This window comes from Patagioenas fasciata, chromosome 7 (genome assembly GCF_037038585.1).
Source record: "Patagioenas fasciata isolate bPatFas1 chromosome 7, bPatFas1.hap1, whole genome shotgun sequence".
Lineage (NCBI taxonomy): Eukaryota > Metazoa > Chordata > Aves > Columbiformes > Columbidae > Patagioenas > Patagioenas fasciata.
In genome coordinates this window covers 19,343,499-19,369,530 of record NC_092526.1, presented here as the reverse complement: position 1 = coordinate 19,369,530, position 26,032 = coordinate 19,343,499, and the positions used below count along the sequence as shown (strand labels likewise).

General features: G+C 37.4%; 1 protein-coding gene across 6 annotated transcripts in view; it reads left to right on the top strand.

Annotated features, from left to right (window-relative positions):
* The window catches only part of FIGN (fidgetin, microtubule severing factor), a 102,579-nt gene that overhangs the window by 8,591 nt on the left and 67,956 nt on the right, over positions 1 to 26,032 (top strand). Inside the window, exon 3 of one of the 6 annotated variants that reach the window (XR_011739985.1) lies at positions 24,144 to 24,229. The exons of the other annotated variants lie outside the window; for them this stretch is intronic. The gene's annotated coding sequence lies outside the window, so the exon portion shown is untranslated. Of the gene's footprint in view, positions 1 to 24,143; positions 24,230 to 26,032 lie in introns of those variants that run through there. 6 annotated transcript variants of the gene reach the window in all.

The following is a 26,032-nucleotide window of genomic DNA, read 5'->3' as shown; positions in this document are numbered from 1 at the left end:
TCAATATTGACATATAAAATATTGTGAACTGATAGCCCTGCTTCTGTGATGGCTGTGCTTTTAGATGAAAAGTAGCTATTTATATACCTTACGGCTCAGTGTGGTCATGTTGAAAGTATGAACTTACCCATCACAAATTCCGAGAAAGTGCAGGTTAACATCCTCTGTCTTCTTTAGACCTATTTGATTACTTCAGCCTCCTGTGTTGACGCAGAGAAAGAAACAGCTAGATTCTATGCTGGAAGAATAAGGTTTGCAGGCACTGACTGATATAAGGTATCCCATTGTGATACCTAAGCCAAATTTAAAAAAATCAAGCAACCTTTTCAAGTAAAACTTGAGAAACATAGAAAGGAACAGCAAAGAAGTATCTGAACACACTTGAAGGTGCACCATTTACTTTCAAAAGAGATCTTTCCCATCACTCGTGGATAGCTCCACCATGAAGAGCAATATCAAAAGATCTCAGAAAAGTAACTATTCTTTTATGTCTTTGGGAACTCAGATGCTTACAAGATTGTTTCTGAGAAGGAAAAGAATTGATCCTATTTTCAGTCCCTTGTTGTTGGCATTTGTGGACTACATCGCTATATACAGTATAGTAGAAATACGCTCTAGGTATATGAATACAATTTTGTTTCCTCTTGCAGCTCTAAAAGAATAAGCAATGTTGCTGTAGGCAAACTCAGTTTGGACAGAATGATTTTATGAATCTTTTCTTTCACTCTATTAAATTGTTTTATTTAAAATACACATGGAGTTTGCTGAAGAACTTTAAACTTAATTGATATGTCATCTGCCTGATTTAAATAGAGAAATTCAAATTTTAAATCGTGTGTATTGATTTTTATGAAAGTGATGTAGATTTAAAGTCACTTGTGATAATTTGTGAACTGAATATCCCCATTCAGTCAGAAAAAGGCTGGGTGTAAACTAAAAAGATTCAGTTATTTTTATTATGGAAGGAGACTGTAAATTTGCTAACTCTTCAACTGAATGGACAATTAGTTTACAAAATTAAGTGGTTTTGTGTTTACTAGTGTCAGATCTGCAGCTTTATGTTAGCTATGTATCTATGCAGGTGCACTATTGAACATACTATAAAGAGGCAGATACTCTAAAGACAGTAATTTTTCATGTCTTAATAGAATTTCTGATAATTCGTTATTTCTTACTCTTTGCCTTCAATAAAAGCTGAAATAAATATATTTTGGAAACTGCTCATGCAGTGATTAACTTTTTTTTAATCATTGATTTTCATTTTGTTCTTTGACTTTCATTTCATACTCCTGTCCTGTGTAGGCATTCTTCATGCTACAACACTGGTGTATTTTTCAAGTTTCAGTTTAAAAACTTCAGCGGTAATTTTAATTTAGCTGATACCATGGTAGGCCTATCGAGAAACTTAATCTGTTGTTCAGATTAATATAGTGTTGGCAGAGATCTGAAGCTGAGAGTCAGTAAACCCTATGTAACAAGGGGTATGACACACTTCTTGTTATTTGGCCCACAGCATTTGTCAACGTGACAGTGAAATCAAAGGCACACCTTAATGTGCAGAGGATGTCATTGTTGAGACACATAGTACAGAAAGTTTGAGAAGCCTTTGTTTTAAGCTTTTATTTTATTTTTTAAAGTTAGATACAGGTACAACGTATCTCATCATGTGCTTATAGACACTGGTAATAACAAACACCTTAATGCATGACATTTTTAAAGTTTTCACTAGTTAGAAACGTTCAGAGAGTCATAATGTGACATCTCTTCCACCACCAAGCAGTTTATCCATATGGTACAGAATATCAGACAAACTAACACTGGTATTTATTCGGAGTAATAATTTTCACCACTGATTAAAGCTGTTTTGTTCTTGATTAATTAGCCAGCATACTTCTTCCCCACTCCCTCAAGATGTCCTCTATTTAGAGATAATAGAAGTTGTTGCTTTCATTCCTGGCAGACAAGTCATTTTTAGCTAAAGTTACTGCTCCTTTCTGTTTTGGAGCTGCTGCAACAGCTGCAGTTTGAGCTTGAAGGCTTGGAGTGGCTGTGATAAATAACATCAACAGTGGTGCATCTCCACAAGGGCAATTCAGGTTTCCACTTTTGGGTGTTCAGTTATCAGAGGTGCTGAATCACTGCAATTGGTATTGACTTTGGATATGCAGGTGTGCAACAAATTTTAGGAGGCAGGTGGCGGGTGTTATAAGGAATTTCCCTAGAAAATGTTAGGCATTAGCTTTATTTGTACTGCTTAAATGCTACGATCTTCCTCTTGAGGTATTAATGCTGTATGATAGAGTAGGGGTTTTGATTTTTCCTGGTGGTTGTAAGAGCACATTTTAAATTAATCAGGACTAAAATATGTGTGTTACATAAAGGTATAATGCATGACTCGTTTGTGATTTTGAATGGGGGAAACTTTAAACTCAGTTTGTTACTGTACAAATATTTCAAGGAGCAAAATGCGGAGGACGTGATGCTGTTCTAATTGCAAAACCTTTCTTAGTTACCTTCTCCTGATCCTTTTCTCCCTTCCCCCTCCCCCCTATGGCTTTTTTAAACAATTATGGGCATTGTGCTCCTTAATGGTGCGTAGTTACTGTAAAGATAGATGTCCTCAAATAGTGAGTTTCTAATAATAATCTGAAGGAGTTAGATTAATCTGGTTTTGTATAGAAATCTTACAGTGTGATAAAGTACACTTAAAAATCCTGAGACAGATTTACATGAGCTAAGCATGTTTACAAAGCACTAACCCAATTTTGTATCTGTGCATGTGTGTGGGGAGGGGAGAGTAGAGGCGTATGTTTGTATGTGCCTATGGTTTTGTCCACCTGCTTCAAAGACTTCAGAAGAAGATTATCTTTTTTTAGTGCGGATTTCTATTTTGCTTTCTGATAACAGAATATGTTTTAAAATCATAACATACTAATTAGCTTCTGTGTTTACACTGGAAAGCTTACATCCCCTCAAATGTCTTCTAGCCGTGCTCTTCTTTCTCTCTGTTTCCCCCCACGCTCCATCCTTTTTAAAATTTTTTAATCTCTATGAGGTTTAATAGATTTGTTGCTTTCTTCTTTGTTCAAAAGTTCTAAAGTGAAGTAAATTAAAGTACTAAGTACAGTAACACATAATTTTTACTTTAAAGAGTTGTTACTATACTGACTATGAAAAATACTTTTCCTGCCAGGTACCGAATCAGCAAGGCCATACAATAATCAGAGCAAAATAGTTCAACTTACGGTTTAGAAATACATATGCCATTTAAATGGAAAAGAAAAAAAAAAACCCAACCCAAATCTTCCACATACCTTTTGGGGTTTGGTGAACAAAAGCTTGGTTGTATGCTCCGAATTCCCCTGGGCCTCAATTTGCAATACCATTATTTAAGCCTGGCTGATATAAACCCATTGAAGAGAAATAGAAGCTCTCCTTCTTGGCTTTTCAAAGCTGTTCTGTGCCCCCCTCTCTCTGCCTACCCACGTCCCTGGCCCCCCCGCCCTGTTCCCAGCCTCTCGGTCTTACCCTGCCACTGTGAAACTCTTTCGTATTTGAAATATAGGAAATGGAGAAATACCACACTTCTAGAACACAGAAAAGTGCCATTCTGCATAGTCTTATGACATCTCAGCCAACACGCATGTAGTTCTATCTTCTGACTAAGATCAAGGCTATAATCACTTCAGTATTTGTTGTGTCCTCTACCAGCTGACCTGCAGTCTTTCATTGTAAAGATAAGAGACTATGATATAATAACTTATTTCTTCTCTAAGTCTGATCTTATAGAAAAAGCTAACCATAAACTGAGGGGAAATTTGTGCCCACTTAATGCAGTTGGATGTCAGGCTCTCTGGATACAGTACTGGCACTGTCGGTGCTCAGCTGGAAGCTGGTTTGGAGCAGAACTGCGTTTGGGTGTCATCTCCAACGGCTAACAGTAAATATGAGAATTCACTGTATCTTGATGCAGCATTCAATACTACAACTGTGTTTATTTTGCTGCTAATAAAACAGCAGTCTGGTTTGTCATTAAGAAACTTGTCTTTATGAAATAGCAATTGAGGTGCAGTTCTGAGCTTTTGAGTTAGTACCTGTTAGTGGGAAGATCTAAGAAATAGATGAGCCGCATTCCTGAACGTGGGTGGAAGGATGGTGAGTAATACATGCCTTGGCATGGCATCTGCCAGAAGCAAGTGTGGGGTTTTTTTTCTGGTTTTTTTTTTTTTTTTTTACTTCCCTGCTCTAGTTTTGAAAGGTGTAAGGTATTCTGAAAAGCAGAGGGGAAAAAACAAAAGGGAAAAATACTTCCAAGCAAATCATTATAGCATATCTCAATGACTGTGCTCCACACTTAGATTTAATTAGAAGACAACTGCACTGGAAAACTGGTCATTTTAGTCATAGTTAACGACTGGTTCGCTCCTACCCCAATCAGAACCGATTATGTGCTGTGTTGTATAATGTAATTTCTACGAGAAAATGAAGTATGAATAGGCATGATAGTATTGTGTGGTTACAATAATGAGGGTTTCATTAATGATTTTAATTTATCATTTAACTATCCTTTTAGAGGTGAAAATAACTATTTTCCTTGTTGTGTTTCCTTGTGCTGTATATACCAACCAGTATCAAATTGGGGTATTTTGTAAATATTTAAAGCAAAAGACAGAATAGCTGTTAATATGCTCATTTAGTGGTAAAAAGGCACTGAAAAAAGAGAAAACTTGTATATCCGTGTTTCTTACAGAGTAACTGCTTTCAGGAGGGATTTCTTTTATATTGTAATATAATTTACTAGTGTACTGTTTCTAAAGTGACTATTTCAACACCGAATTTCAGGCAAGCAAATTTGTTTCCTAGTTAGCTGTAGTAAGACTTACTTCCTTTCAGAAGTAAGATAACAAGGATAAAAATCATGTATGGTTTAAGAAAAAAATCAAATCTACCTATTTGCATTGGTGCACCAAATTCCACTTGATGTTATGCTTGTTGGGCTGAGCTATTAAGCATAACTATATTAGAGCTTTTTACCTACTGCCAACGCAAAATTTGACCCTGGATTTACCCTGTGATGTTTTTTGTCTTTAAAAAGATCCACACTTTATGAATACACAGGTGGGTGGCAAGAAAATTTATTGTTGTTATTTGTAAGGTGTGGCTCCATATTAGAGTAAGAGTAACAAGTATCTGAACTGATGCTGAATATATTTTATTTTTTAAAATTTTGATTCCAAAGCCCAACTGTGGGAATTGATATATCATCTTAAAATTTCAAATCTACATTTTATATGCTATGCCAAAGCACCCATGAGCTAATTAAGCAAAGACTTTTTCAATTATATCTTGTGTTTATGCATGTATTTATACTTGACAGGAATCCTTTAGAGGTTTGGTTTGCTATATTAATACTTGCAGTGTCTTGGAGTACATAAAATATGCTTAAAAAAACAAAGAGTAAGCACTGCTTACAGATCTAGTTCTGGTAGATTCCTCCTCTGTACTTCAGTAGCTGCTGAGAAGTCCTTTGGCCAGACACTCAGCCTCTAGAGGGCACGGCAACAGCCGCTCCGCCAGACCCTTGCCCACTGCCATCTGCACTGTTTTGATGCTGGTACCTACAGAGAGAATCCCATTTGTGTTACATAGTAAATTCTCTGTGCGTATTCCTTGTTATTCTTGGAGTTTTGCTATATTAAGTGGTGGGGTTTTGTTTTTGTTTTGTTTATTTATTTATTTATTTTTTAATCTGGGGGAAGGCTTTTGTGTTTGATATATTGTCTCCCTCTTCCTCTTCCTTTTCCTTCTTTCTTTTCTCCCCTCCCCTAGTGGTGATCTTTAGGAAAGTAAAGACTCAAGTCCGCTGTGGTATAATCATATTGCTCACAGTTACCCTTCACCTGGTAGAAATCTTTCTTTAAGTGTACACTGTTCTTTACCATACAAAAGACTACAGAAGTCAGCACACTGTATTTGAGACTTGCAAAATTAGATACTAAAACTTATTATGTACTAAAATCTAGATAATAAATAATTCAGGTGGGATTAAATCCAGTTAACCCTACTGCAGTCACCTAGGTTAAATTGCTTCACCCTTTTATCTCATGAAATGCCATATTACAGGGGTTTTTTTGTTCTTGTATTGACTATTGTTACTAACACTGATATTTATGTGAAGTCATACTTGTTCCAGTTCAAATGTTTGACCATGTTTTTCTACTCCACTATATCACTATTAGAATTCAGAGGGTTTCCAATAATTCAAATGAATGTGATAGTCTGCTTCAAATTTTCCTTAGATCTACTGAAGTAGAACAAGCAAGCAAGTATTCTTGGGTTCGGTACCATAAATTAAGTCATGCTCCAATCCGTAGTTTAGTTGTGGTCTAAGAATCTGAATATGCTTAGGGAGAAACATGTGTTTTAGAAAATTTTGTCACACAGAGTGTCACTAACCAAGTATACAACCTTTCCTAAAAGTGTACTGGTTTAACTTGGGCACTTTCTACTTGAGCTTTTTTAAATATTATTCTGACATATACACTTTAGGAAGAAAAGTACCTCCTGCTGATGACTTCATTTAACCCTCTGTGTAGTTGAACAGATAGGCCTGTTATGCTGGGCAAACTTTGCTTTATAATTGCATGAATACAGCATTTTAGCTATACATTATCATTGAGCCATGAAGCTCAACTGGTTTGAGTTTCTACGTTTCTGTACAACATAAGCAAAACTGAGAAAGAATCCCGCAAAATTTAAGTGGATTGGTTTTGTTTATTTTGGAGGTCACCTGACCTATTATCAGGAGATCTATGCTCAATTCCCATTTAGATTTCAAACCTTTTCTTTAAAAATAATTTAAAAAAATAAATTAAAAAGCTGTTTCATATATGAGTTGTATGGTATCTGCTTTATGGGTGCTACTGGACCAAATTTTGTGGGGGGAGTTTGACAATAACCCAGTTTGGAAGATTTATTTAGTATGTTTCTGGGTTGATGCAACCCCATATGCAAAGTTTTCCATTGCCTCAAAATGTCAAAGAGTTTTTGTCGGTCTGAGGATGACTACATTTTATGGAAATGCAGGGGAAAAAACAATTCCAAGACAGGGCACAATCTGTGAAAGTGCTAGGTCATACTTTTTATGTCTTTATCATCACCTGTGGCCATCGTTTTGTGATTCATCTAATCTACTTTTTCCAAGGGGCTGAGACAGGCACTAGTCTGTCACTTCAGCCTTGGCATACACGCAGGTTGCAAACTTGTTCCTTCGTTTGGTGTTCTGTGTTGGAGCTTTGCAGTAAACTTCCCAACACAGAGAAACCTCAATAAAAAAGGCCGTGTAGCACCTGGAGGGCTGCATGGTTAACCCCTGTACACACCTCATCTCTGCAGGGTTAGGAGTGCTCTTAGAATAAGCTTTAGCTGTCATGGAAAAGGGTTGGAAGTATAGTTAAGGTATCTGGTTAGTCTTAAATAATGAAGTTTTTTGATGACATTTGTTTACAGACAGAGACTGTCCTGGCTGCTCTGCCTGTGAGAGAGCAATCCTTTTTTTCCTAACTGCCAGCAGAGGATTGCTATCATCCAAGCATATTCCTTCTTGGTGTCCTCCAAACCCCTGTATCCGGTGACTTCCTCTTCTACCCTGTGAAATGAGTGGCTTTTGTAGCTTGTCCTGAAGGTTGAAAAAAAATAGGCTGCGTTGAAGTGAGTGAAGGAAGCAGGTTCTAGTGTCAGAAACGTCCCTGTGGGGGACATGGTGCCTGTGGTCCTGCCTGGGTGCTGGTGGGGTGACCACAGGAGGGACTGTGCCCACATCACCTGTGGCATCATGGTGGCAGGCAGAGCTAACTGACTCTTGAATGGATCAAAATAGCAGGGACAAGTGAATATGTTATGAATGTATTGATACAGTTTATAGGATTTATTTTTAAAGTAGATATGAGGGAAAAATAATTCAGAATTAATTTTGATGGGAAGTATTAAAGAACCGAGCAGCTCAAATTTAAGCTGGATGCATGATCTCTGATTTTTGTTGCTGGAAGGGTATGTGTTGCGTTCTTTGGTTTGAATCTAGAAAAGTGTTAATTTTGTCCTTGTGGTGGAACGTTGTATCTCTTAAACGTAGGAGAGGGGAAGAAAACAGCAAAGGATTTCTTTCTTCCCTCCTGAACAAATGAAATCAAGACCAAAGCCATCTTCATTTTAGAATTCAGGCTCCAAGTTTCTCTTTAAACCATTTTTAATAGAAACAGTAAGTTATAAATCATCTAAGCAATTACCTAAACACAGAAGGAGCGGGGCCCAGCCTGAGCTTCAGCCCCAGATGTTTCTGGACTACGATAATGGCCCAGCCCAGATATTTACAGCTTAATTTCTGTTCATGTGCACTTATCCATAAATGGTTCCTTTTCCATTTCCAGTTAAACAACTGAACCACTTACAGTAGAGAGTGATTTAAACTTGAATGATGGCAAAATGTAAATAGAGACAATTTACCTTCGGAAACTTTAAAATCCACTTCCAATATTTAAAATGTAAGGTAACTCTTCAACAGAGAATGACTGATCAGTAAGCTCCCCCTTTAAATTTTTTAAATTTTTTTTTTTTAATCTATATATGTGTATAAAATTGGATATTTTTTTTTTTCCAGTGCTATGCCATCTAGCACTACTTACATGGCAAGCCCGTGTCCCTAACCTTGCTCCTCTTCCCATTCCTGTCGTCCTCACTGCTCTTCCCAACCAGCCCCGTTGCTTGAAACTAAACAAATTGAAAATAATGATTGGTAACCATCTGCTGTGCTGAAATTCCACGTACAGCAGTTAACTCCATTTTACAAAACAACTTCAATCTAGTGAATTACGGTGCAGTTCTTGGTGGCAGCAGATAGCAACAAGCAGTTTCGAGTTCCTCTAGACAAAGCAGGTTGCGGCAGGAGCATTATGCAGAGTCACTTGGCGGAGTTGGGGAGGCAGTGAGGAGACTTTCACGGTCAGACACTTTGGTGTAATGCATTGGAAACCAGAGAGAGTCTAACCATGGCCTAATTGTTTCATCTGATTAAAAGGGAGGCTGGTCCATAAAACTGCGCAGACAGGAGATCTTGTAAACGTGTGCCCTTTGGTTTTCTGTTTCCGCAACTGCAGCGCAATGCGATCAGTAGCGTGTTTGGCTTTCAGTGATTTTCATGTGAGTTTTGGAGTGCTTGGTGAAGAAAAACCTCACCAAAAATTAGATTGTGCAGCTGGTCAAAGTGTATCGAAGAACAATAATTATTCATTGAGTTTTCATTGAAGAAATTATTTTATTGATGCAGAACTGTAGCAAGAAGCACTCTAAATTGTGATGGACTGCCAAATAGCAGATATTCAAATAGCGACAGACTACGATGTAATATTAAAATAGGCACCATTATCATCTATGTTTTTAACTCAGTTTCAGTTATTTGAGCTTAGGTTTTCATTGTGTATAAAGAAAGTTGCTTAAAATGGGCAGTATATTGAGTTCAAAGGACCCATACAGTACATAAATTCTCCAGTGTCTACTGGATTTTTCATCAGGGAGACTTCCAATAAAAATGATCTATTTTAGAAATAATATTGTTTAGTAGGTTGAAATGTGGTGTAATAAAATTAGACCTTCAGTCTTCTAAAGTTACTACTTAGATGGCACCCTTGGGATGGTAAAATGGCTGTATAAGCAGATGAATCAGACAGTTTCACTGATGGATACATTTGTCAGTCTCTGTTACAGATATAATATATTCTTATATCTGTAATCCTGACACTGTTACATCCAAATGAAATCAACATGAGGTTGTCATCTTTAAGCAAATATGTTAAGTGTTGTCTTTTGTGCTTTGGATTTGAAAGAAAGGGGCCCAAGGGAGCCAGCATCATGCAAATGGAACAAATCCCATTTCTTCTGAGCTGTGCTGTTTTCCCCTTCATGGCAGCTGGCTGTGTTATCTTTGTGTGTTTCTCTGAGTGCTGACAATTCTTTCAGTGATCTAAGTTAGGGCACATTAGAAAGTGGAAGCAGCTGTCTGTCGTTATACTGAGAGACGTGTTTGCTCTACTGCAAAGATGAAGGACCATGAATCCTTGACACACTCTCTCCCCCCTCCCCCTTTACTTTCCAACATGATCAACATTCAGACGCACAGATTGTCTGCTTGGACAGTTTTTTGTTCTGACTGACAGCATCTGGCATAGACAAATTTAAAAATACATAGCATGCCATGCCTGGAATTGGAACATCCCTTCTTTATTAATCTTCTCATTTAAACCATTCATTTACATTTCAAGAAAGGTTACAGCCTGATATGGTTGAAACATTTATTTTAAATGAATAACGTCCTAATGAAATACCCTGAATGAGCACCAAACAGTCGGTGTTCATAAAAAATTACACCTGATTAGTATAGCCTTGGAACTGTTGCAAAGACAGAAGATTTCCACTTTGTCTCAATCCATAATAAAAAAAAAGGGGAAAAAAAATGTTCTCTGTGTGTGTGTGTATTTTTTTTTTACCACAGAGCTAAATGAGAATGGCGTTTTCACTTGCAAACCCCTCATCATTTTCAAGACTACCATGTTATAAGGCAGGAGCCTTTAAAATGCTATTTGTCTAATTAAATCTGGTTTTGCTGGAACAATACATTTGAAGGAAACACCTAAATAGTGTTTTGTTTTATTCTGCTAAGGCACTTATGATTTGAGAGATGATGCTTTATGATTTGATGGAATCTGAAATCTTGTGTGTATATATATATATATATTTCTACTGAGTAAAATTCACATGTTTGTATACAATACTTCACTAGTAAAATAGAACTGAAATGGTGGACCACCCACTAAAATGTTTATGCACGCGCACATGTACATTCTGTGTACTCTCGTCTTCATGATCCAGGTTAGCAACGGAGACATGCTTGTCTAGCATTTATGTAACAATAATACGAAAATTGGCTGTACCAGTCAGAATATGGACTTTGAGTCCAGGAACAGAGGAGGAAAAACCTCTCCCTCTACTAGGCATTTTAGACGCTTTATTTTACTCTGGATTGCAGCTTTAACTACTCACAGTACAGAAAAAAAAAAATCTTCCAGAGGTGGGGGGAACCCTCAGTATTATAATAAAATAGAGGACTGTTCAAGTACTTGGCAGTAAATATGTAAAACAAGTGTCCTGGCTTATTTGGAGAGGAAAGAGATGCTGTAGCAGACAGGCTCAATTAACAATTGTAAGCAGGAGAGGACTTGTACTCCTTCGGTAAATGTAGGAGAGGTCATTTGCTTTGGGATAAATTTTGAGGAGTTTCAGATATAGACAAGAAGGCTGAAATAAATATGACAAAAGATTTTCAGGTCCACATCAAGCATTTTGTATTACGGTAGCCATTTACATTTTTTTCTCAGCGAATAGATTTTTATTGATGTTTTTCGGAATAATATATTTTTAAATTAATTGACTGTGAAACAAGCATTTTGGGACAATAGGAGTTTTAATACAGGCTTGAAATATCATTTATGCCTTTTTACAAATTCTCTTAGTAATGCTTAATCTATTTTTCTTTTTCTGGAGGAAGCACTAAAATGATAAGTTTTCAGCATAGGTTTTACTATGCTAGTTATGTGTAATTATAGAAGTGAAATCAAATTTTATTTTAAATGAAATCATGTATTTTCCCCCACAAACTTCCATTTAAGTGATAAACTTCTATTTTGATTTTTTTTTTTTTTAATGAGTAGTTATAAAGGCTTGTACAGATATGCATCTGTAAGCAAACTGAGAATAGGTTAGAGAACACAATTCCCTTGTGTAAAAAGCAAGGTTTAGTAGTAATGCTTTTAATCTGGACTTGTAGAGGATTCGGGAGCATCCATAGATCTGCTTCAGTAATTACCATACCCCAAGTGGCACTGGAAGAGACATTTGCCTAAAAACTTGATGTCTTCATTACACTGTTTACATTTTAATTAGAAACATGAAAATTAGTGATTCATATGGACAACTGTAGTTTAAGTGGGTTTGCTCACTATCCAATAAATCATGGGGGGGTGGGGAGGGGGCAAGGGAGGGAAGAGGGGAGAGGAAAAAAAAGGAAAAAAAAAAAAAAAGGCACTAGGAACCCCCCCAAACCTGCGTCTGCAAATGACAAACCCTCTCAAACCTTACAGGTAGAATAAATGTGTTGGTCTTAGAAGCTGTTTAGAAGGTGTTTTTTATTTTGTCAGAGATTAAATTTCAATGTGAATTAGTGAATGTGATTTTGAAGATAAAGCTACTTGTGTACAGTACTACATGTATGCCAATGACACGTGTATAGGGTACACACATGTACCATCTGTTTAAGCATATATAAAAAATTGTAGCCGTATTAAGGAGAAGAATTGGTGTGGGAATATTTTGGCAGTGTTAAACTGTATGTATGGCTGCAGAGGAGCCAGTTTAGCCTGTTTAAGTATGTCTCCATAAATACATGTAAACATTTGTATAGCTGCACACAGAGATGTACACGTAGAAATACACACGTGTGCGCAGGCATAGACAAGTCAGGGTGTGTTGATAATTTCCCCCTGAATTTTGCGCGTACCTGTCACCACCGGTGGCCTAAGCCTCCTCCGGCCAGGAGTGATGGGGAGAGGCAGCGGTGCCTGGCGGCGTCCCTGCCTGAGTCAGCAGCACGGCCGCTGCCCGCGCCCGGCGACAGCCGCTCGTCCAGCGCGGTCCCCTCCGAGGCCGCGGCCGCTCGTTCAGCTCCGTCCTCCCGCGGAACCACCGCCCCCGCGCCGCGGAGCGCGGCCCCTCCGCCCGCCCCGCTGCGGCCCGCCCCGCCCCGCCTCGCTGCGCGGGTTCACATCCCGGCTCCTGGAGGCAGAGCTGGGATTCCAGCTAATGACTCAGAGATACAGAGGGTCAATGCACTGGTGATCTGGAGCACTGAGCCATCGCGCCAGCTCAGTTGTACTTTTTTTTCCGCCCCCCCCGCCCTCCATAAGTCGCTGTCTTACCCTCCTCATTTCCACCCCCATTCACTTATGATAAAAGTGACGATGTGCAAAATTGCATTTCTTCTTCGAAGAATGCTTTTTGGGTCATATTCCTTTGGATATAAGTTTGGTCCTCTCAATTAAAAAAAAAATAAAATGTTTTGTCTGGGGAGGGGCATGGGGGAATTGTTTTCTACACTATTAACTTCGTGTTACTGTTAGTTCCATATAGGCTCTTCTGGGTATTATGCAAATAATACACAGATAACAAATTATGTGAATGGGAGAGTGAGTTTCAAGTAGCGATAAGTAAAAACTTGTTGGCTGCATATTAGTATTTTTTTCTTCAAGTAAAAATAAGGAAGTTTCCTTCTCCTTTGCCTTTTAATGGATTTCTTTTTGTTGGAATCCTTAAGATTTGCAGGATAATCTCTTTTCAGAACTCTCAGTCTGCATTCTGTTATTTTCTTCGTATATGTGTATATATAAAGTTATGTGTATATTTATAATTCTTACTATGTACCTCAGATTTTAGACAATACATGGTATACATCAGAATAAGCATTTTTAAAGATATTCCACGTTTGCCAATATGCATCTTATTTTTGTTCTTTCATCGTTCAAGTGGTATTTCTGAGCGAGAAAACCTAGATATTTCTTGTGGCTGTTTTAATGCTTTATGTAAGCATTTCACATGCTAAAAATAGACAGTAGCATCTCTTTTTGTGTATTTGTTTTAATGTTAAAAGAATGTTCCAGTTTATGCCAAACACTTCCATTTAATCCAAAGATTTGTTTTTATCAAACATTATTAGTATTGTCTCTAATTCCTGGTAATTTGGCAGCACTGCAATGAAGTAACTTGGGTGCATGCTTAGTAGTGCAATTGACTTAGTGGCAGTACTCTGTCTTTCTGTCTTAATTTGTTCTGTTTTGGTTTTTTTCTTTTTTTGAGACGTCTTTCAAAGTCTAGGCGTGTTATAAATGTGACTAAACAGAACTGTCTACGTCTGCAAAGACAGAAACATGCTGCTTGCTTGTACGTACTGCAAAATTCTAATAGTTTTGTGCTATCTGTTAAATTCAGTGTGCTTTTTGCATTGTGGCACGGCACAGTTGTGCTGTGAGGGAAGCTGGCTGCCTGCCAGCCATCGACTATGAAATCCCGGGTACCTGAGAGCTTATCAGTTCTTTTGCTTTGTAAAAGAAAAAGTGATGAAAATGTTGGTAAACTGCCATGAAGGTTTAAGGCTGCTGGAATAAGGAGCCGTGTAATCAGATTGGAAAATGGAGCTTGAGATTCTCTGCCTGGGAAGCAGCCGCCTGTGGACCTACCGAGCTGCTGTGCAAGTGCCCGAGCTGACCACTTTGTTAGCAAATCAGCTTGTTTGCTGCAGCAGCAGGGTGGAATAGGCTGGTCCTTGTGATGGTATGTAACACAAGCAATATCTCTTGCTTTGCACAATGTAATCAGCTTGCAATTAGCTCACTCTACATTAACCTTCTTGATATTTTTCTCTTTTGTAAGACTGTGCACTTTAAACAATTAACCATAGAAAGTAATCCTTCAAGCAAATCAAAGCAATCCTTTAATTTTATCACCCTGCTGAAAAAGTATCAGGTGGTCAACTGGTCTTCATCAGCTGCTGGAAATTCTCAGGCTCACTGTAGCGTGGAGAGGTTCTTTAACCCATTCACATTTAGAAAAATGTCAAGATTTTTTATTTCTCACATAATATAATGCTGCATCATGAAGCTGCAACTGGAATTGTTTTAATGAAAAGCCTTGGGAGAGCCCTTTCCTATAGAGACAGCTTTTACGCTTCTGTTTGTTTAGGCATTTCCATACACTACCTCTCAGAAAGCTTTGATGACACAGCCACTTGTACTGATAATTCCACTGCTTCACCTCCAGTGAACTTGATTCACTAAGGTTGGAGAGAACAAGGCTATCGTTGCTGATCTTGTGCGTTGCTTTTTAATCCTCTGAAAGAAAAGCCAGATAATGGGAAAATTTGTGTGGTAGGCAAACTTGCTTTTAGGTAGGAGACTAAAAGTTTTAATGCTGTACGTGGAAATGTGGAAGCTTGAAATTTAGCTAAGGAAAATAAAAATTAATTCAAATTAAGAGTGCAGGACATGATCTGTCTTGCTGCTATTTGAATGGCTTACACGCCTAAAAGTTCCTTTGTCTGTTTGATAGTTTTGAGTTCTATTACAGGCCCGAATTTCCCAGAGTCATCCTATAAAACATGTGATTATTTATACTCTAGTAATATAACATAATAGGAATGTGCCTGGTATTTCATTTGAAAGTTTCCTTCTATCTAATTCATTGTTTGACATGCCTTGCTAATTTCTAAACTTAAATCACTCAACAGTTATGATCATAGGAATAAGAGCAGTGAAATTAGTGACAAAAATGTGTACGAATAATAATGCTGTGCATGAACCTTATATGTATTACATTCATTATAAGAAAATAAGTATTGTGGGTGATTTAAGGCTGTAACAAACACAGTGCTCTGAAACTTCTGGTCAGATATTTTGTTTAGAAGATGTTGGAAATGGTCAGCAGCTGCTCTGCCTCCCTCCACAAAAAGTCATTTCAGTCATTTCATTGAATTCCAGTAGATCAGAGCAATAAACTGAATTTATAATATGTGATCCGCTTTTACCAATGATATCTGTGAAAGCAGTATTGACTGGCTGTGTTAAAGTCATCTTTTATCTCTCTTTGTAGAATGTGAGCATGTTTTGAAAATACAAAGCCAGATTCTGCTAATCACACTGCATTTGTCATATTTTAATGTTGACTTGGCTGAATTTTAATATCTATAAAAATTCTGGAATTTATGTGCACATCTGTTTTCTGTGTGCCCCAATTAAAAAAAAAAAAAGAGAAAAAATAAATAAAAAATAACCTGCATACATCTTATGCTGCAAAGATCTACTTTATATTCTTTTAGAGGACAAACTCCATTAGATATGCACTTACTGTACATTGGATTGTAAATCTTACAATTTAATGGTAATTCAGTGAGCAGTTATTGCTTCTGTGGCCTTTTTTCTTTCTTTTTTGTCCCATCTCACTTGTGAAATAGGGTTACCCTTTACAAGTGTCACATCCACAGATTCATCTTTTGTACTCTATAGTTGTTCCTAGTGCATCATTCTAAGTGAAAAGAAAAATAGGAAGCCAAAGCTACAGGAGGGGCATTGGGGGAGGGGGTCTATACATAGAAATACAGCATATAGTGGCAGAAAGACCAAGGCAGTTTAGCATCAATCTAACAGATTAAAATTTTGCTGTAAAGGTACATTTTCTTTAACCTCATTCTCATTCGTTTTTCCACACCACCGTAGCTGGCGTTTGAATTCCCAGGAAGCAGAAATGGTGTCTTAATGATACGAGCCTTTTTTGCCTTGCTTACGCTGTTAATACTCTTATCCTTTTCTGATATGAAATACTTTTTGTAGAAACAATATACACATTTGTAAAGAAATTATAAAAGGATTCTCCTTTTGAAGATAATGAGTTCTCTTCGGGAACTGCAGGTTACGTGGAACACAAATGAGCTCTAAGTGGAGGGATTTAAAGTCCTGCTACAGCATTTAATTTCTTGAGGAAAGGAGTTCAGTTCAAGGTTAGCCTGTTATTGTGGCACTGGCAACTACTTCTCTCATTCCTGTTCTTCTGCCAGTAGTACCGCACAAAAGGCGGTCATTTTTATTTAATACGTAGGGAGGTATTAATCACTGCAGTGTTTTCTCGCAAAAATTTGTCTTATCAAATTCATTGTTTCACCACTCATGACAATAATAGGTGTTTAATTACTCAATAAGAGCAGTTTATAGATTCCATTTTTCCTGTTTGCTGGACAAATGGTATTGATTTTGTACTTTGATGCAACATGAAACTGTATTAAACACAATTAGAATTCTAAGGCTGGCCATGTGTAGCAGTTATGATAACTGAGCTCCTTGCTAAAGAAACTGTGTCTTCCAAATTTTCACTACATTTGAATTCTCAGGAGAAGAAAAGATCTTTAAGGACACTGCTTTTATTATACTAGTTCTTATTGTGATTTTTCTTGTTTTTCACTAGAAGTTATGATTGGTGCAAATTTTTTATATTCAAGACAAACGGTTTATGTAATATTTTTTCAGATAATCCTTTTACAGTGATAATAAACTGTGCACATTCCAACCTCCTCAACAATTTTACCATTGTCTCATCCTACCTTCATGCCATACTTACGAACAAGATTTCGTGTATGAAAAATACAAATAATGTACCCGTAGCTTGAGTTTGGACAGTGAAAATTTATGAGACTAGGGAAGACAGCAGACTTCTTTTTCTGTTTTTCCTAGAGCTTTCCGTTTTCTTCAAATGGTGACTATTCAGCCACATGGGGGTTTTTCTTTTCTTTTTTTTAAAAAAATTATTTTTACTGATGATTATTACTGTACTGTCATTCATGGCATGTTATTGATATATCAGTATCTGCATTGGCTTGAGCCCTTCAGGTAGGATATTAGCTGATTTGCAAGAGTTGCACTTCTAAAATAATTGTTCAACGTTAACTTTGTGGGTCAGTACATTTTTATTTACAATTCTTTTCTGCTACTGGTGCTTTTGTTGCAATTTCCAATTGGGAATGTTTAATGTTTTATTATTTTTTTGTTTGTTTGTGTTTCCAAAGACTCAGAATTAAAAACTGTGAACTGAAGGTGAGCATACTCAAGTATCTGTATCTGATTCAAGAAAAGAAGAATGATTCCTGTCAATGTGCATTCCGCTGTACAAACTTGTTTAAATAATCAAATCTTGATGATATTTTGATGCTTTTTGGGTTCAAGCTTCTTGATAAATAAATTAGTAAGATAAAATCCTTAGTTCACAATTCCGATTTTTTCTTCTTATTAGTTTTATTTCTAGGTTTTGCTTGAAGCCTATATTTTAACTCATTTAGCTCAGTTTGGTTATTTCTTGAAAATACAGATGGAATTTATGGAAAATATAGCTTGATTGAACAATATTTTGGAAGAAAACATGTCACAGAGAAAGATAGCTGTGTTAGTTTTTCCTGCATCTAAATGCTTTCAAAGTGCAATTGAAATAGAGAAAGAAAATGCAAATATTTTGAAATATCCTTGAATTGCATGTGTAGGTGTGGTATGTGCTTGTTGGGGAGCATGGTTAGTAACAAGGAACATCCGTTGTTTTATTACCTGGTTTTAAAAGAAGCAGTGTTTTTGCTCACTTCTTTGTTCATGTTTCATAATTTCATAATATACATATTAACATACTTACGTTTGTAGGTTCATTATAATTTTTACAAATCTTTTAGAGTATTCCCCAAACTCTGAAAAGCTTGGATTTCTTATTTAAGTTTATTTTAAGAGCTTCAGTGGTACTACTCGAACTTAAACTTAAGGACATATTTAAGTGCATTGCTGGGTCAAACTATATACTGGGTGGACCATCTTGTTTCTTCTTTCAGACAAATTATTTATTTCCTCTGTGTTTGAATAACTTGGACACAAATGGCTCATTCCATTATTTGTGTTTTATGTGGTGGGTTAGGTGTTCTTTGCTTTATGAAAATCAAAACAAATTTCAATTACGTGAACAGCAGGTAAGACACAAAAACTGAAAGTATATAGGGCGTGCATTCTAATCTGTGGTGATGTCTCAGCTATCTAGATGTTATGAGAGAAATGAATAAATGTAAGTGGAATTCTGAATAATTGAATATATTGTTTTTCTTTATTTGGATTACTGTAGCACTTAGAGGTCTCAACCAAGATGGTGACCTTGTTGTGCTGGTATTGTAAAAACATGTAGTGAGAGACTGTTCTGCGTCAGAGAGGTTACATTCTAAATAACTGAGATGCACAAAGGTTAATAGGGACACAAAGAGGCGCTGAAATGTGAAGAGACTTGCCCAAGGTCATATAGCAGGTCAGTAGCAGAGCCGTGAGTTAAGCCCACATCTCCGGACTCCTATTGCAGTGTCCTATACACTAGATTGCCTCCCCAATGATTAAACTATCTGCCTTTAATAGCTATTGAGAGAAGTAATTGTCTTTGATCTAGCAGGGAATTTTGGACAGTGACATTTGACTGCGTTTCTACTTGGTTCTTGTGTGTCGTAGAATATATGGAGACACAATTTGATAATATGGGAAAGAACATTAAAGCATGACTCTTATTTTGCCCTGCTTATTGCAAATTTACTAAATACTTCGTGAGAGGTGGACCCTATTTCATAGGACGTTAGCTAGAACTGCTAGTGTTTCTTGCTGTTTTATGCACCTATTTTTGCTTTTCAGGTGTAGCACAAAAAATCAGAGGTAGGGCTAATGACCTTGATAGGTTCTCAGGAAATAATGTTTTAATTACTTTGGCCAAGCCATCCTGAAGTCTGTATCCTCCTTATGACAGTTCACTTCAGAAGCCACACTGCTTCATTTCAGTAACTTTATTACCATTTGGCTCAGAGATTGCTATTTCGCCTTGGCCACAGATTTCATCAGTTGCCCGGTTCACCTTTGTCCACACTATACTTGTGAAATGACCTGCTCCTTTAGTGCTTGTCAATAGCAAATTGCTGCATCCTCAGTGTCCAGGCTGAAGCACAGTGATGAACACAACTCTTTATTAAATTACTGGATTTTACACTTAATTTTTTGGGATTAAATCTGAATGTGAAAAGTCTTAATTACCATTTAATACCAAGTAATTAAAGCACTGTCCAGGGTCAACTATATAAAGCGCATCAGTTTGAACTGCCACCTGATTAATAGGCTTGGTGATATAAAAAGTTCAGCACAAAAGCATGCTCTGCCAGGGTCACTGCTTTAATAGCTGTGGAAAGTGCAGTTTTTGCTGTAATTCTGTTCTAACAATTGGATCAAAATAATAATTTGCGAGGTGTTCATGGCTGGCTTCTTCAGCGTGACGTCAGGTAAATTATTTGAATTTGACGTCAGCTAAATTGTCTTTTGGGATATATTGATGAGCAAACCAGTTTGTGTCAGATCTTTTCTTAATTTCATTTACATTCCTCTAAGTGAAACATCAAGCATATTTTTTCCATCCTTCTCTTCTAGATGACAGTTAAATTTTAGGAAGGATGGAAGATGCAATGTACATCACTTGTGGGTTGATATTTTAATCTGTTTACATGCATACAATCTTCAATTTATTGTAGCTCAGGTACTGGATGCACTTAGATATATGTTTGCCTGTGAGTGTGTGTTTGGAATGTGTGCACACAGTTACACTGAATAGCTGGCTCAATAGCTGTGTTTTTGTATCGCAGTACATATATATATATATCTCCCCGTATTGTATTTTGTTATGAACACTTTTCCTGTGCCATTCTTAGCCCCAGAGGCTCTGGTCTGCAGGATCATTTGAAAATTGTTCTGTGTTCACTTTTAATATCATGGTGGGGTTTTTTATTGTTTTTAATCATTTAACAGTTTATTGATAGGGCCTGGGCAAACTGCTGCACCTTTAGAGAACTCAATTAGCTTTCGCCGGGCTGGGTGTGCATGCAGCAGGCAGCCCTTGCATTAGCAATTGCGGAATGGGAGCCATAAAGATTTTCACCTACTAACGGCTCCATGAGCATCAATTTTGACAACACACTACGAAACAGGTAAGCGTGGTTATCCCCTCTTTATTACTGAGGCCTCAAGAGGAAGGATTAAAGTCTTGATCCCACTGATAAGTGTGCATGTGCTTAGCTCTAAATATGTGGGCAGGTCTATGTATTTGAGTGGGAGAACCTTTTTCAGCAAATTTAAGGACATATGTTTTACACAAATATTCTAAGTGAGCGTATTTCCATGTCAGAGTTAGGGTTTGGATCTGGAATACTTGGTTCTGGCTTCGTTCTTCATATGTGAGCATCACTTCCAAATAAGCTTACAAACACTGGTTTTTATTATTTACTATAATGCAATAATTACTTAATATATAATAACAAGGGTGTCAGCTCTCATCTTTTCCGTGAAAATTGCTGAGAGTCGTGTGAGTTTACTGTGAATTCACTTCAGTTTTGATGTCAACATGGATCAGGCGTTTTGCTTTTTTGTTACTGTTTTTTGGATGCAGATTTTGCTTTCACCTATGCTCTGTATCGTTACCTGAGATTTGGATCTCTCTGTGCTGAATGCCCTACTTATCTGTAAGAGCATGTGTGAAGAGGGTGAAGTTAAAGGCAACAGAGATGAAGCTGGGACAAACAGTTCTCTTGACTTATTACAGCCATGGCTGAAAACCGTGGCTGAGACAGCTTGCCCAGCCATGGAAGGGGTCAAGGTGCTTTTCCTCCAGCCCAGCTGGAGGTCACCCCTCTAGGCAAGCCAAAATTTCCTTGAGGCTGCTTCTTGGTAGAGCAGCCCTTGGGCTCCCCTGCTGCCTCCTGCTCCGGTACTCTCTTGGGCACTGGCTGCTGGTTCTGGGGGCTGTGTGGTAGTGTTGGGGGGCTGGGATTTGTTTCATCCCATCCTCTAGCCTGAACCACAGGAGTTGGTTTGCATCCGTGTCTGCAAATGGTGCTGTGTGGGGCTGGCACAGTTGCTGCTGAGCCTCTGTTCCTTTCTCTCTGGATGCTCGTAAAGCTCTCTCTTAATTCAACAGTTGTGGAGTGCACATTTTAAATAGCAAATGGGAAATCCAACTTATATTCTGTAGTTTGGGGGTTTTGTGTGTGTGTGGTTTTTTTTGTTTGTTTGTTTTGTTTGTTTGTGGGGTTTTTTTTTTGGCATTTGCTCATGATCTACTTCTGTTACGGATGAATATCTTCTGCTAAATGGAAATGAGCATGCTGATCTATGTTCACAGGCTCCGAGATAGTGTTCAAAGCAGTTACAGGTTGTTTTATCAACCATATGCCTTTCAGTTTTCCTCTTAAAACAGGATCAGAACAGCAACAAATCGAACCTTCAATTGTCAGAGTATTTCAGGTTCTCACAAATAGACACAGCAAACCTAGCTATTTGTTAATATTTCTGCTATGATTAAATAAGTTTAGCAGAATGATTCCAGAAAGATGAACAATTTCAGCATACTGAGCAAGGGAGAGGGAACCTTGTGATGCTAAGTAAGCGATTCACTGATTAAACTATATAAATTATGCCTCAGGCTGTGCTGTAGTTGGAACTTGCCATAAAACTGTGTTCTTTTCATAATATAACTGGTAGACACAAGGCAATATCAAAATGCCAGTCATTCAAATTTAGGTATTCATAAACACATTTCCAAAATTGTTGCCCTGTTCTGCAGATGGCAAAATAGAAACTGAGAAAAGACTCTTGAGAAGCACTGTGATCTAGCAGACAGAGATTCTTGTGGTGGTCGGGTGGGATTACTGGCTCCTAGGTTAACTTGTAAAAGGCTTTAATTTTGAAAAGGTAGTGTGGCCAAAAGAGAAAGGATTGATTAGTGTGTTTGAAATTGTTTTCAGTTTGGTCAGTAGGGGATTCGTAACAGTAACACCAACTTCCTTTTTCAAAATGGATCTAGGCTTCCGAAACATTTTTGTATCCTCTAGTAGAGTCTGCTGGAAATCTGTCCACACAACTCCAGATCATCATGGCTGAAAAATTTGGACTATGAAAATCAGTGTGGTGATAGAAAGAACCCATTGTTTTCTGAGTTCCTTGTTCCAGGACTTGGTTGGACAAGTTCAAAACAGCCCTCTGTGAACACATGACAGAACTCTGAAAAATTAGAGCTCAAATTCTCTGTCTTTAAATATACTGGTTCTTCAGTCTCAGAGATTTCAGAAACTAGCCACTTCCTTAAAATTGCTCACTAACTCATAGAGAACACTTTTGATAGGAGCATATGTGTGAAGATGTTCTGCAGAGGCTTCTCCCCTCCATACAAACAGAACTAAATAAACAGCAGCAGGGTGTTGTGGTGGTTGTTTTTTGTTTATATTTTTTAATGTTCTGGAAGACTCTCCCATGGACAGACTACACGACGTTTTAGCCTAGTCTGAGGAGGCAAAGGATAGTTACTGGAAGACAAAAAAGAGAATTATGATAAAGGTTGATACCTAATCTAAATAAATATTTGAATGCTCTTTAATAATTACAACCTGCCAGATTTTTTGATGTACAGACCTTTTCCATACAAAGGAAGATACTGAGTGCAGATGTATTTCCATTGAGTGAAGTGAGTACATATCAACTCTGATACCTGCTTGACACAGTTGAAAAAAAAAAAAGTATGATGAAAAAAACATAGATTTTTTTTTTTTTTTTTTTTTTTTGGTTCTATTAAGAAATATCACCATTTATCTAAGTAAAACTATTAAGCCGTAACCTGTATCTTTTCTTTCACCTTGGTGTATGTCTAGGCTAAAGGTTCAAACTAATCCTTTTCATGTACATAATCATGGGCTGCAATTAATTACAATCTAGTTCTTCTAAAAAGAATCCATTAAGAAATAATACCAGATGAACAACCACTTAAGTAGAAAACTGATGCATTAAGAGTTACAAGCTTGCCATGTAAAAAGTTGTGTAGCATTTAACAACATTTAGAAGAACATTAAGAGTAACTTACGTTTTATGGCAATATTCACAGAAATGAAAATTACAGAAAAAAACCCCATACAATTAAACCAAGTCTGTGTCCTCAGTAGGAGAGAAAATTGATTGACATTGTGCAGCAAGCAAGCCTTTGCGTGGTCTTATGACAAAATGGATGATGTGAAAGTAATGGTTTACTCACTAGAAAGTGACTTCAAAATACTGCAAACCAGCTGTTAATGTGGAAAAGTTGTTTGTCTTCCATTAAAAGAATACAAAATAAACAGGAAGAAAAAGCAATTTGCCGTCCTGGAGGGAGACAAAACTGTGTGTAAATAAATTATGTGAGTTCTTGTGTGGCATTGGCAGGCTGCTCACTAAAGCATTGAGCAGCTGAAGCACATCAGCCATTTCAGGTACCTAAGCAGTGGGTGCACCTACCAGTAATCTGGTATCCAGAGGACCTATGTGAGGTAGGAACGTATATCTCACATACGGAAGAATGTTAGCAAGCATGATAACTGTAACAAGAAACATGTGAGTTTACACTGAAGACCTGCCTAACTATCTGTCTCTTGGCAGAGGTCAGTAGGGGATGGGAGAGAAGAGTGTGAGATCCCACCAACGTGGAGTTGCGCAGGAGCTGCAGGCGTTGGGGCAGAAGAGCGTGTGCCCACACTTCATGGACGCTATGGGACTGAATCGCAGTGCTCAGTTGGGCATTTGGTTTCCAAAGGGATGCATCGCTGTTTGCACTGTGTAAAGCTATTGAGTGAGAAATCAGAAAGTTTTAACTGATTGCTATCATGTCTAGCCATTGAAGCAGATTTAGGGAGGACTTTTTTTATACAGTGGACAATTGTTAGTTATTAGTTGGAAATATGCTAATGAATCTAATAGGAATAAAATAAGAAAGGATTGCATAGAAATTGCTCAAGCTATCAGACTTAATAGGCAGTGATAATCCCTCTGTAGTTTTTTTAATAACTCTATCAACTTCTAGAGAAGTAATATTTTTCTCCTGTAAAATTACACAGATTGGAAATATCTTAAAACCGTAATTTTCGGTAAATTTATGTAGAGTTGTTCATAGGAATATGTATGCTGCTACGGGTACTGAATTAGAAAGATTTAAAAGGAAATAATTATAAAAGTAGAACCTTCCAAGACACAATCTTCATGGAATCACTCAGTGAGAAGAGTCTTATTTGTGGTACCTCCAAAAAAGTTCTGCCAGAAAGAAATATGGTATTTAAGACAGAGACAAGAGAATGATAGACTTTATTATCTGTAAAAATTTTGTGTGCTTTTCTTTATGACACACTCACAAAGTACAGCTGGTCTGGTGGAAGAAGAGAGTTGATGTATCCTAGTAATATTTCATGACAGTTAGGAAGGGCTGAGAAATGCAGGCAAAGGTTTTGCAATAGATGTCCTTAGTCTGAAAGGCCCTGTGGGTCTGCTCATGGGGCACTTGACAGAGAGCCAGACTTGGGTTGTGTTTTTGGAGCTGTAGGAGGGTGGCTGTGGGATGCTGTGGTTGTTTGCATCTTCTGAAGGTTCACCTCTGCATTGTCTTCCCTCTGTCATGAGATTCCTCTACACCTTTTACTGTGTGATGATGATGGTGGTTGTTGTCAACTTCTGGAGGCAAAGGGGTGACAAATGCAGTTTTGTTGCAAGAGTGATATCTCTGCTAAGTCAATCGTGGTTGGACAGAGAACTGGAAAAAATGTACAACTGTGAGTTTAAGTTGCTTTTGCATCATTTGCAAGATTGTTTGCAATACTGTTTGCATCATTTGGGAAGACTTTTTGTGGAAAAAAAACCTTTTTCTTGTTTATTCTGTTTAATTTGGGTTGTTTGTTTTTTTTTTTTTTTTTTTCTTTCTTACTTATCAGACCAGGTCATGTAGTTAGAAAAACAATCAAGTTTTCAGCATTGCATATCTTCTTTTAGGTAAATACATCAAGTTATTTGGAATATCATTTTGTGAAATGAGAGTATTTGTGTCATTTGTGAAGTGCAACACTTTGAAAGTCATCAGAATGTGAAACAATAAACTTGTGTGTAAAACTACTAATGAGGAATAAAACCTTTTCAGTAGACTTAAACACATTACGGAAATGTCGAAGAATATTCCCTAATGTCATGCCATGCCTTACATTTCCAGGTATACTGCAAGCATTAAATCCTGAGAATTGGCTCAAAATACATCAAAATTAGGAACTCCTTTGTGCAATTTCATGTTCAACTCTTCTTACAGGTTGGAAATTAGAGTATTTAGCCTTACTCTCTGTTTATTAGAAATGCTATTTTTTTTAACAATTACACAAATACTAAAGCAGATTAAGTGGTTATTTTGATAAACAGCTTGAAACATTCTAGCTTAAATTCCACAAATAAAAAAGCCAACTAAACAATCACCCTGAGCAGATTTTCACAGGGACCTCAGTCAACCTTTATAAAGG